This window comes from Callospermophilus lateralis, chromosome 7 (genome assembly GCF_048772815.1).
Source record: "Callospermophilus lateralis isolate mCalLat2 chromosome 7, mCalLat2.hap1, whole genome shotgun sequence".
In the NCBI taxonomy this organism is placed as follows: Eukaryota; Metazoa; Chordata; class Mammalia; order Rodentia; family Sciuridae; genus Callospermophilus; species Callospermophilus lateralis.
Genome location: NC_135311.1, coordinates 138,304,890 through 138,317,352, shown reverse-complemented (window position 1 = coordinate 138,317,352; position 12,463 = coordinate 138,304,890). Strand labels below are relative to the sequence as shown.

At 41.4% G+C, this 12,463-nt stretch overlaps 1 protein-coding gene across 1 annotated transcript in view; it reads right to left on the bottom strand.

Moving 5' to 3' along the window:
* Rere (arginine-glutamic acid dipeptide repeats) overlaps window positions 1–10,494 on the bottom strand; it is a 395,515-nt gene extending 385,021 nt beyond the window's left edge. The window contains exon 1 of the mRNA XM_076861360.2: window positions 10,478–10,494. The gene's annotated coding sequence lies outside the window, so the exon portion shown is untranslated. The remainder of the gene's footprint in view (window positions 1–10,477) is intronic.
* Between the last annotated feature and the right edge of the window lie 1,969 nt (window positions 10,495–12,463).

Here is a 12,463-nt window from a genome sequence, read left to right as displayed (position 1 = left end):
GGGATATAGTTCAGTGAAACGTGTGAGGCACTGGGTTTGATCCTCAGCACTACATAAAAACAAATAAATTAAGGTATTGTGTCCACTTACAACTAAAAAAAATTTATTAATAAATAAAAATTTTGGGCTAGGGATGTGGCTCAAGTGGTAGTGCGCTCGCCTGGCATACGTGCAGCCCAGGTTCGCTCCTCAGCACCACATACAAAGATGTTATATCCGCCGAAAACTAAAAATAAATATTAAAAAAAAAAAATTCTCTCTCTAAATAAATAAATAGATAGATAGATAGATAGATATTTTAAAAGTTAATGGAAAGAATGGTGAGGAACACCCATATTTAAACAGAGCACAGTTTAAGTTAAAATCATTAAGTGGTATTTTTGTATTCTATGTATATACACAAAGATGGATTACGAATCAAAATACATACCAGTTATACCTACTCTTTGGAAATTAGAACATAATTTAACTAGGATGACTATAGATTTATGGTAGCATCTGTTTTTACTATATTGTTGGTTGTAGCTAAGACTGTTCATCTAAATTCTCACACAACAATACAGCCAGCAGGGCACAGTGGAGCATGCCTGGAATCCCAGCCGGAGGCAGAGACAGGAAGATTGCAAGTTCAAAGCCAGTCTCAGCAACATCGAAGCACTAAGCATTTCAGTGAGACCCTATTACTAAATAAAATACAAAATAGGGCTGGGAGTGTGGCTCAGTGTTTGAGTGCCCCTGAATTTAATTCCTGGTACTCCCCCCACCACAAAAAGACAACCAATAAACACTGTTCCTTCAGGAAAAATATTATCTTCTTTAAGACATCTTCAGGTATGCTTTCAAGGGAATATACAGTTGTGAAATTATGACACCTAAATAGATGGACCATAATTCAATAATTCTAAGATGCACAGTGTTTTATATGACATAGGAATTGAGACAGGTCTTACATAATAGTTCTCTTTTTTCATTCTTGGTAGTTTTTTGTTTTTTTGTTGTTTTTTTTAAGAGAGAGAGAGAGAGGGGGAGGGAGAGGGAGAGGGAGAGAGAGAGAGAGAGAGAGAGAGAGAGAGAGAGAGAATTTTTAATATTTATTTTTTAGTTTTCGGCAGACACGACATCTTTGTTTGTATGTGGTGTTGAGGATCGAACCCGGGCCACACGCATGCCAGGCGAGCGCGCTACCGCTTGAGCCACATCCCCAGCCCCATTCTTGGTAGTTTTAAGGTAATAACACAGCCTGCAAATGATAGCAGCTTAGATTCAATAAATGTGTTTTTCAGAATACATCTAATTTCAAATGTGAGCACATATACTGGAATAGTCAAAGGGAAACCCTCCTGCCTTCCAGGGTTTTACAATCTAATGAAGAGAACATGATTAGCTTTAAAACGTGAAAGTGAAAATAAAAACAAACATTAACACAAGATATGAAGTAATAAAATGAGTGAGAAGGTTACAGAATTGAAGGGTACTTAACTGATAGGAAATAAGAATGGCAACAACAACAACAACAACAAAAAGTGCATCTTCAGCAGTTTTAAATAAATGGATTAAGCTGAGGATGGTGCATGCACCTGTAATCCCAGCAACTCGGGTGGCTGAGTCTCAACCTGGGCAATTTAGCAAACCCTATCTCAAAATAAAAAATAAAATGGGCTGGGAATATGGCTCAATATAGCACCCCTGCGTTTAATTCCCAGTAGCAAAAAGAAAAAAAAAAAGAAAGAAAGAAATGGATTAGATCTGCTCTAAGAACAGGAAATTCGCAGGAAATAGAAACAATCTCAAGAAGATTACAGGGAAGATGAGCAATGCAAAATTCTGCTAGGCTCCCCTGAAACTCAACAACCACCCTCCAGTCAAGGGAAAGCATTGTTTAGAGTTCACTAATCATAAGGAAAAGCATTTTTCTAATCTGCCATCTCTCTCCCCTTTGAATCCCTGTGGTAGTTGTAAAAATAAATCCAAAATTTCTTTGATGTTCCTCCCTTTTGTGGGTTGGACTTAGTGATTTAATTCTAACTAATGCACTAAATTGAAAGTGATGGTACAGAACCACCAAGACTGTCACAGAAAGCACTAAGGCTTCCTCCTTTCCTACTCTTTCTCTGATCACCTGCTCTGGAAGAAACCAAATGCCATGTCAGAAGGTCACTCAAGTAGCCCCATTGGAGAGTTCCAAGTGGCCAGCTTCCTGCTCATAGCCATGTGAGTGAGCCATTCTAGAAGCAAATCCTCCAGTCCCAGAAAGGACTCCAAAATGAATGTAGTCCCAGATATTATGTATATTTGTTTTGTTTTAGGTACTGGGGATTGAACCAAAGGGTGCTCTACTGTTGAACTACATACCAGGTACTTTGTATTTTTTGAGACAGGGTCTAAGTTGAGGAGGTTGGCCTCAAACACGTGATTCTCCTACCTCAGCCTCCTGAGTTGCTGGGATTATAGGTATGGACCACTGCACCTGGCTTCTCAGCTAACATACATCTTGACTGCAACCTCAAGAGAATCCCCCTAGTCAGACCCCAGCCACTGCCAAACAACTGACACAAAAGGTGTGAGATAAAAAATGTTTACTGTGGGCTGGAATTGTGTCTCAATGGTAATTGAGTGCTCACCTAGCATGCATGAGACACTGGATTCAATCCTCAGCATCACAAAAAAATAAAAAATAAAGACATTGTGACCACCTAAAACTAAAAAATAATTATAAAAAAAATGTTTACTGTGCTGTCCCTAGATTTGACATAACTTGCTATATAGCAATAAATAACAGAACCCTATATTTTTTGTCTCTCTAAAACATTCACCTGCAACTTCTAACAGTTATATGATCCAATGGCCAGTATAAACTAATTTATAGATAGATAGATAGATATAAATTTTAGTTGTAGTTGGACGTAATATTTTTATTTTATTTATGTTTTTTAATGTGGTGCTGAGGATCAAACCCAGTGCTTGCATGTACCAGGCAAGTACTCTACCGCTGAGCCACAGCCCCAGCCCCAGCATTAATTTCTTGAAGATTGTTCTTTTCATCTTTAAATATCTAGAATGCTTAATCCAATGAACTACAGTCAAGCATTTGTTTCTATTTGTTGAAAAATTCTTGCCTGGGGCTAGGGCTGTAGCTCAGTGGTAGAGCACCCGCCTTGCATGTGTGAGGCTCCTCAGCACCACATAAAAATAAATAAAGATATTGTGTCCAACCACAATTTTAAAAATATCTAAAAGAAAAGAAAGAAAAATTCCTGCCAGTGATTATACAGTTGACCACAGCTGTCCAAAAATTAAACACTGAATTTGGGCATAACTAATGGAGTAAGATAAAAAAAAAAAAATTCATTTGACTGATCAGATTGAGATGGACTGAAGGATTAACAGATGCCACAATCAAATGTAACTCCAGGATAACATTTGCATAAGGTAGGAAAAGAAGTCATTTGCACCCTTAGATGTACTGGAGTTGCTTAAGGAAAAATAGTATAAAGCAGTACTTACTTCCTTATTAAGGAGAAAAAACACACCTTTGACTAACAACGGATTCATCTGACACATTTCTCAAAATGTGTCCTACAGAATTAGTACCCCATGAGAAAGTCACAGCTATTCTCTGGAGTAAAAGGAGCAAACAAGAAATCTCTATATTATATGACATTTCTGAGGCATTAAGGTGCTAACATACATTGTAAATTTATTTGACCTCACTTAAAATATTTCTAGCATATTTGTATGCTATAAATGCAGCTTAGGAAACTTTGACTTAGAAAGGCAGAAAGATAGGTATATTGGAGGCTTAATTCACAGAAAATTTGTTTTAAAAATACAATGCAACAGGGCTGGGGATGTGGCTCAAGTGGTAGCGCGCTCGCCTGGCATGCGTGCGGCCCGGGTTCGATTCTCAGCACCACATACCAACAAAGATGTTGTGTCCGCCGAGAACTAAAAAATAAATATTAAAAAAAAATTCTCTCTCTCTCTCTCTCTCTCTCTCTCTCCCTCCCTCCCTCCCTCCTCTCTCACTCTCTCTTTTAAAAAAAAAAAATACAATGCAACAAAACCATCTCATCAGAAAGGCAACCCCATATGACTACTAATTATGATTATATAGTTTCTTAAAGCAAAATAAACTGTTAAACAGAAAAAGGCTATGAAAAGCATCATGTCAGGGAAAATTAAGACAGGAAAACTTGGTAGAATCTAACAAAAGAAAGGAAATTCCCTTTCCATAGGCCAGTGGTTCAGAATGCCTCCCATCCCCTCAATCAGCTCAACTGTGTCCCTGCATGTGAACCGGTGTACTGGGGGTGAGCATCCAGCCTAAGGGCATCCCATTTGGAGGGCTTGTGGGCAGCTTATGAGGTGGTCTGACCCCAACCCTTAATCAACGATGGTGATAAGTAATAAGCTATCAGATCTCTTTTGGAAATTTTTAATTACAGATACAAAGAGTATTTAGCAGTGGAAGCAGAGGCATAAAGAAAGCAGACATAAAACAGCTGAGTTAATAGTAGAGAATTAGTTGAGCCAGCCTTGGCTGTTTAGTGCCTCACGCAAGAAAGAAATCCTTCTTTCCATAAAAAAAATTAAGTTAGCCTGCCACTGTCTAACCTGAACAACCCCACATACAGGACCGAGCAGGGTGGCAGGATGATATGCCTTCACTTATATTCCAGAAAGGACTGAGAGGGGAGTGAGATAAGACGGGCAGAGGGAGTACTAGATCTAGTTTTAATAAGAAGCACCCAGGGTCTGTAGATATAGATAGCTCAGTGGTAGAGCCTAGCATGAGTAACAATCTGGGTTCCATCCCAGCACCACAAAAATAAGAAGCATCAGTTTAAATGTACCTGAATGATGTTTTCATATATCAAATGTCTATTTAAATCAATGACCAAAGCCCTACATCTCATTAGGAATTAAACCAAACTGCTTGTGAGGAAACACTCCCTCAGCACAGCCAGGTTCTGCCAGGGAGGGAGGTTTCCAGTGCCGCCTCTGGCGCTTCACACATGCAGACACATGCCCACATTCCTGCCTCCACACACTCACCCTGAACTGTGTTCACCCCACACATATCAAGTGTCCCACAAGTAGAAAGGGGATTAGGAATGAGACCTCTGGGAACCTTGGGGACATACATAGGTGCTAATGAATGTATGCACTCATGCCCTTGGTGAGTGTGCTGGAGTGGGTTTTGGCAAACAAGCTCTCCCAGCTAGCACTCTGCCTAGAGATGCTGCACAGCATACTAGCTCACAAGCTCTCTTTCACAGTAGTCCAAGCCAACAATATAAATACTGTCCCCTTTAGAATGATGTTCTTATTGCTAGGCACAGCCCTGGCACCAGGGTATGGCTCAACAACCTCCTGCTGAGGAGGCAAAAAGGTATCTAGTCACTAACACTGAGTGGAATCCACATCCCTAACAGTATTCCAGTGTCAGTGAGGCCCCACTAAATGTGGGATCTTGTTCTTCTGAGAGGATAGACTCAAGTATATGTTCCACTTTCCCTCGATACTTGAAATAACTTTGAAGATCTGTTCCCTGCAAGCCAAACACCCTTACCAAATCCCTTAAAGCTACAATAATTAAACTAAAGGTATGACCCATGGCTTCAACTTCTAATACAAAAACCCAAAACAAATATGCTATGAGGAGTCTTGTAATATCAAATAGTCTATGAAATAAAGGTTATATCATTTTGGAACCTAACCATATAAGAAAAATATTTCACAGTTAAATGTATTGCTTATGACTGCTAATATATTAGCAACTTTTATCAGTTAACAAGAATTTACAAGAGGCATGTGGTGGCATACACCTGTAATCCCAGGGATTGGGAAGAGTGTGGCAGGATGGCAGGAGGATCTCAAGTTTGAGGCCAGCCTAAGCAACTTAGCAAGACCCTGCCAAGCTACTCAAAAGGACTGGGGATGTAGCTCAATGTAAAGTGCCCCTGGGTTAAATCCCCAGTATCAAAAAAAAAAAAAAAAACATTTACACATTTACGTTAACAGTACTACCTGATACAGTTATCTCATGTAGGGACATGAATCTTACATTACTTGGCATGCCAACAAGTTAGTTATACAAATCATAATTCCAACCAAAACTCCAAGGTAGGCCGGTTGTGGTGATGACACCTATAATCCCAGCAACTCAGGAGGCTGAGGCAAGAGAACCACAAGTTCACAGCCAGCCTCAGAAACTTAGCGAGTCTCGTGTCTCAAAATAAAAAACATAAAAAGTGTGGGATGTGGCTCAGTGATTAAGTGCCCCTGGGTTCAATCCCTGATAACAAAACAAAACAAAAAAAAGTAATAATAACAAAATTCCAAGATAGCAAATGTATTTATTATTTGGGCATGCTTGAGTTATTGGTAGTCATTAAAATGGCATAAACAATTTTAATAAACTTCAAACACATATTTAAGTACACTTTCTCCACACTTAAAAAACACTAAAACCACCAAGCACGGTGGCACCTGCCTGTAATCCCAGCAGCTCAGGAGGCTGAGACAGGGGGATCTCGAGTTCACAGCCAGCCTCAGCAAAGTCAAGGCATAAGCAACTCGGTAGACCCTGTCTCTAAATAAAATACAAAATAGGGCTGGGGATGTGGCTCAGTTGGTTGAGTGCCCCTGAGTTCTACCCCTAGTATCCCAAAAAAAAAAAAAAAAAAAAAAAAAACACTAAGACCTGTTAGGCAAGAAACTAAGCACAGACCAACAGACTCACCACAATCATATTCAAATAGGATAAGCAAAGCTTCAACTTTGGAGAATTATCAAGATACCAATAATTAACAATCACATGAATATGATTCAAAAGGAATTCCTGATTGTTAAAAACCCTACAATTAACTAGAGTACAGCATTATCAGAAACAGATTATATAAGACAACAGTGTATTGTTTTGGGATGTATATATGTATGCAATGAAGTTCACAGCTAGGTTACAGTAATGACTCACTTAAACATCTGAATTTTATGCTATCTTAACCTTTAAATCAACTACAAAAGTAACTGCCAAAAGCAGTTAGTAGGAAAGCATACTATTCCCAAAAGAACTTGGTACATACAAATTATTTTACTACTTAAATGTTTTTTTGATTACTGAAATTTGAACAAGATGTTAAAGATTCAAAACCATAAGGGGTGCTTGCAAAATGAACAATAACATTCGGCATGTACAGGTTCTTAGAAGGGCATAGATCATTGTCTTCCTTGTGTGTTTGATGCTATATGTAATTACTGCAGGACGTAACAATTACTGTACCATTTTTTTAAAAACTTTCTTGATACAACAATAAGTCAAAAGTCAAAGATGAAAAAGTAAACAGTATATATAATTTCTTGATTTGTATTACCTTGTTAACTGAAATTGGTTCTCAGTTACTCTAGTTTCCTTTCAACAAAACACTAGCAGAGAACAGACTGGATTGAAATTACCTGATTCTATTCCCACTGAATAAATACCATACTTGAGATGTTCACATTTCATTGTAAAAGGCATGTAACTTTATAGATTACACTTCAATTCACTTGGGAAGCAAAGTCAATCAGTTATCGAATTCTCAAGAGTAGCCAGTGTGGAACAGATGTTTATTTCACAACTGCAACCTACAGAACTGCTTATTATATTAAAACAATTGAGATGTTTTAGGATAAGTGATAATAAAGTCCCTCAAGGCATTTATCAGACACCTTCATTTAGGAGCCTTTGAGCAGGAATTCAGCCTTTGTCTATATTAATCTGTATACACACTAATTAAAATATTCTCTGGCATCCCTTTTTTTTTTAAGAATCTAATCCATAAACCATCCTATCAGACTTATTTTTGATTATATGACTACTGAAAACAATATTACTGCAATGCAACACTATTATGTACACAATTTGCTGATTTTAATAAGATTTCCCCACCCCAACTACTCCTCTAACCTCCCCTTGCCCAGGTTAAATCCCTGAGGAAAATGTCTGTCCAATGCCAGGGATCTACTTTCCACAGGGCAGGTTTATTTGATTTTTTCCAAATTATATTAAAAACTTTTTTAAAGGACTGCAGGTATATATACAGCTTCCAACACCTGAAATGCAAATAAACCCCCTTTTTTGTTTACTATTTCAAGACAAACTAGATTTCTCATAAAGAATGGAAGAGCATCAATTCAAAGCAGTCCTTGCCACAATGTGTACCTCTGATAACAGAACAAATTAATGTCAAAGATACAGCCAATAACATAATAAAGCCTCGATACAACCATGCCTGTCAAAGGGCATCTGTATTAGCAGCTCAGGGAAGTGGCATTTGCAGAAAGGCACAGCAACTGCGTTTCAAAGAAAATCATTAAGCTTCAGCCGTTAATCCCCTCCCCCATTCTCTTCATCTGGATCCGTCAAAGCAATTAACCAGTAGAAGGTGCTATTCTACAACCCACAAGTGTTCACACCAACCTCCATCCTTGGCCCAGAGTTGAGTTTACCCCTAGTGGAGTCTCAGCCCTGCTCAGTATTCCACGGAGTCTCTACACTAACCCCCAAAACAGAAAACCAGATCTTTTTGTAAGACCCTTATTTTACAAAAACAACCATCACATTGAAAGCTCAAAAGCCAGCAAACCTGACCATCAAACCATGACACCACTAATAACACACACATACACCCTCGCCCCCTTTCCTAAATACTTATCTCAAATACAATCTTTATAATTTTACCTGAGGTAATCTATTTCTATAAAGAAAAGAAGACCTGGTTGCATTCAATACAATAAGAGTCAAATGAACAAATCACTATTCCCAGTAAAGTCAGGGGCAATGAGGAATGTGAAAGAACTGAGAACTCAATGTAAGGATACAACAGAGAGAGAGATTGCAACGTTACATGTACAAAAAAGAAAGAGCAGCAAAAGCAGGGCTGCAAAAGGAAGAAAGAAAGACAGAGGAGTCTCTGAACATGTTTCTGAGTGTCCTTTAGTTTCCCATATACTCTTCTGCCTTGCAAGGTTGCAAAAAAGCCAGACATGAGATGGGTGAAAGAAAGCTGAGAAAGAAAGGCACCCACCCTTCCCCCCATTTTCTCTCCTCTCTCCCAAAAAGAGCTGTGTTTGTCTGTGCAAACCTAGTCCCAAATATGGGAGAGAGAATGAATGTGTGTATGGAAGAACAATGAGCCCTCAGCCTGGTATTGTGTATGTGTGTGTGTGTGTGTGTGTGTGTGTGTGCACGCATGCCTGCCTTTGCCTCTTTTCCCTTGGCCCTCAACAACAGGGAGAGCTGGAAGCCAGCTTTCCATACAGGCCAGGCCATCAAAATCAAAACTGGTTTATAATTTGCAGTGGAAATAACTCAGCAAGCAGATCCATGGAAGGAAATAACCAAAGATGATTTTATTATTGTAAAGATCCATCTTCTCTCCCCTCCCCCAGCAGACTGCGACTGAAGACACCAGTGTACAACAAACAAAAAGGTCTTTTTTTTTTAATGGAAAGCAATTATCAAAACTGTTTCAAATCTAAACACAGGATGCATTAGTTTGTGCTGAATTAAATGTCCTTGTAATTCACCAAGTTCACCCATTTACTAAGTTATCTTTTTTTCTGTTTAAAAAATTGCTTTGAAGAAAGCTATTTCAGGATTCATACAAAACTACTTTCTAAAAATGTACTTTAAAATAGCAGCACATACTGAAACATTTAAAGCACCCAGTTTCTCAAGGACACATTTTGCTTAAATCAATGTTTGACGTCTGTAATCCAGAAAAATTGTAAGCAAACCTTGGAAAAGAGAGAGAGGAAAATGACAATTCAACAATGAATCATTTTGTTATCCTTTCAACAACTTCTCAAGCACCCAGTTCCAAAGGAAACCTGCAATACTTCTCCCCCCGCCCAAAACACAGACATACACACACCCTAGTCTATGTAAAAGTACTTATTTTCTTTCCATAACCTTAAAAAAATAATAACAACTAGAAGGCACCCTCTTTTCAGACAGCAAAACTAAACCATGATGGTAAGAATTCTATTATTCTGTGATTTCTGGTTTCATAATTTTGGAATCACACAGACCAGAGAACCAGAGGTTGAGAACACAAAGGAGGACTCTTCCTCCAATGTGAAAATGATACTTTTTAATAACAGTCCGCCTCCAGGACCCCCAAAATCACAAACATTCAAGAATTCTAGGCTTCGGTCCTGGACCTCCTTCCCTCCCACATTTCAGCCAATGATTCAGTCCCGTGAAACAGACCTCGGACGACTGCGACGAGAGAGTGAATTAGCAGCCCCGGGAGGAGCGGGGTCGCGGGGTCGCGGGGCCGGGAACCGAGCGCGGCCCTCGGCGCCCGCAAAGCCTGCTCCCGGGCCCGCGGGGGCTCCCGCGACCCCCGCCGCCCAGGACGCGTCCCCAGGCCCCGGGGCAGAGGCTGCGGACGGCGGGCGGCGCTCGCGCGGCGGGCTGAAGGCTTACCTTCCCCAACGCGCTACACCATCAACCGGGGCGGCGTGCGGCGGCTCGGGCGCGGCGGGGGGCGGCGGGGCCGCAGGCGCGGGGCCGGGGGGCGGCCAGCCGGGGACGCGACGCCGGGGCCGGGGCTCGCCTGCCGCGGCCACTCCTGCCGGGACGAGCCTTCAGCAGCGGGGGCCCAGGACCATGTCTGGTGGTGTTTCTCGGAGGGCCAGGGGCTCCCTGAGGAAGACGGTGATTTTTTTTTCCTCAACAACTGGGAGAGAAAATGAGGATAAGACAATGTGGGGAGCGCGACAGGGAAGAGGAGGAGGCGGGGGCCGAGGCCGGCGGAGCGAGCGTCTCGGGCGTGTGGGAGGAAGAGGCGGCTCCGGAGCGCGGGGGGCGGCTCGCGAGCGTCTGTGGGAGCAGCGGCACCTCCGCGATGGTGGCGGACCCGCGGCAGGGCTGCTGCGCGGACCCACCGCCCACTCCCCGCTCGGGCCCGGCCCACCTCGCAGTATTGTGCCCCGCCATTGGCGAAGCGCGCTGTGACGCGCACGGGGGCCAGGCCAATGGGAGGCAGAGGGAGTGCATAGGAGGCGGGACTACTTTTTTTTTTTTTCCCCCCTTTCCTCCTCTTTTTAATAAAATGAGCAGAAGGAAAGGCGGAGAGAGGACGGGTTCTGGCGGCGTCGCGGCCCGGATTGCGGACGCGCGCTGCGGGCAGCGACCCTGGCCGGTGGGCTGCGCTCCCTGCCCGGGGCTCGTCTTTGTGCCCGGCCGGCCTTCCTGTCCGCGGCCGCGCGCTGGGCCGACCCCCGCGGCCAACGGGCGGGGCGGGGCGGGCGGGCGGAGTCGCCGTTCGGCCGCGGACTAACCCGCCGGGACCGGCGGCGCTGAGCGGGCAGGTCCCAGGGGCGGCATTGGCGGGAGTCCAGGTGCTCTTGTTATTAACAGGGTTATAATTGCTTTTTCAGTCATTTAAGATGCAGATTCATATCCCTGGGGGCACCACGAGTGAATTCGAACCATTTGCTTCAAGACGCCTTCAAAATTCTGATGGGCAGTTCATAAGGTTTTTTTAAGTAAATAATGAGGATGAGTTAAGAAAGAAATAAAGGAAAATTGGTAAATTGCTTTGCTTATTCTCAAAATAATAATTTTAAAATGTCTCTTTAAGGAATAAAGACCACAACCACGGATACAGAAAGGATTTTAGAAGCATCAGTGTACTGAAGTGTTCCAAACTATGCCATAAGTTTGAAAAATCTAAAAATGGAAAAAGCCAAACATCACTTTTTTATTTGAAAAACAGTCTTGTGTCCCACTATCCCCAAAATCTGATAAATCACGGTGTCTACAGTGCTATAAGGGAAGTAGGAACAAATCAAATGTTAATATTCTACTTAATATGATTTCTTAGGCTTGAAAGGTTTGGAAATTTTAATTGTGATTATCAGTTTTTTCAAATGCATATCATGTTTGTTGAGTTCTTTTACAGACCCTGGCATGAATCCAGTATGAATCATCAACCTATTGTTGATTTGTTAATATTCTGTAAATGGTTGTTGGTATCCTTAAACTATACACTCTCAGAGGAATTAAAATCTGTATATAATAGATTAATAATTAACGGATAGAACAGAGCGCTAAATAATTTACTCATTTATTTCAAATAAAGTGATAATTTTCTCTTGGAATATCTATTCACATTATAATTTCCACATCCAATGGTTCCTTTTAAGAATAATTTGGACTTACAGATAGATACTCTTGAACTGTGACCCAAGGGATCTAAAAACAAATGGGTTCTTGCAATTTTCTTTTCTTTTTTCTCAGTACTAGAGATTGAACCCAGTTGTACTTTAAGGCTGAGCTACATTCCCAGCCCTTTTTATTTTTATTTTTTTTTCTTTTGAGATAGGGTCTGCTGAGGGCAGCCTTGAACTCACCATCTTCCTGTCTCAGCCTTACAAATAAATTGCTGGGTTTACAGGCATGTGACAC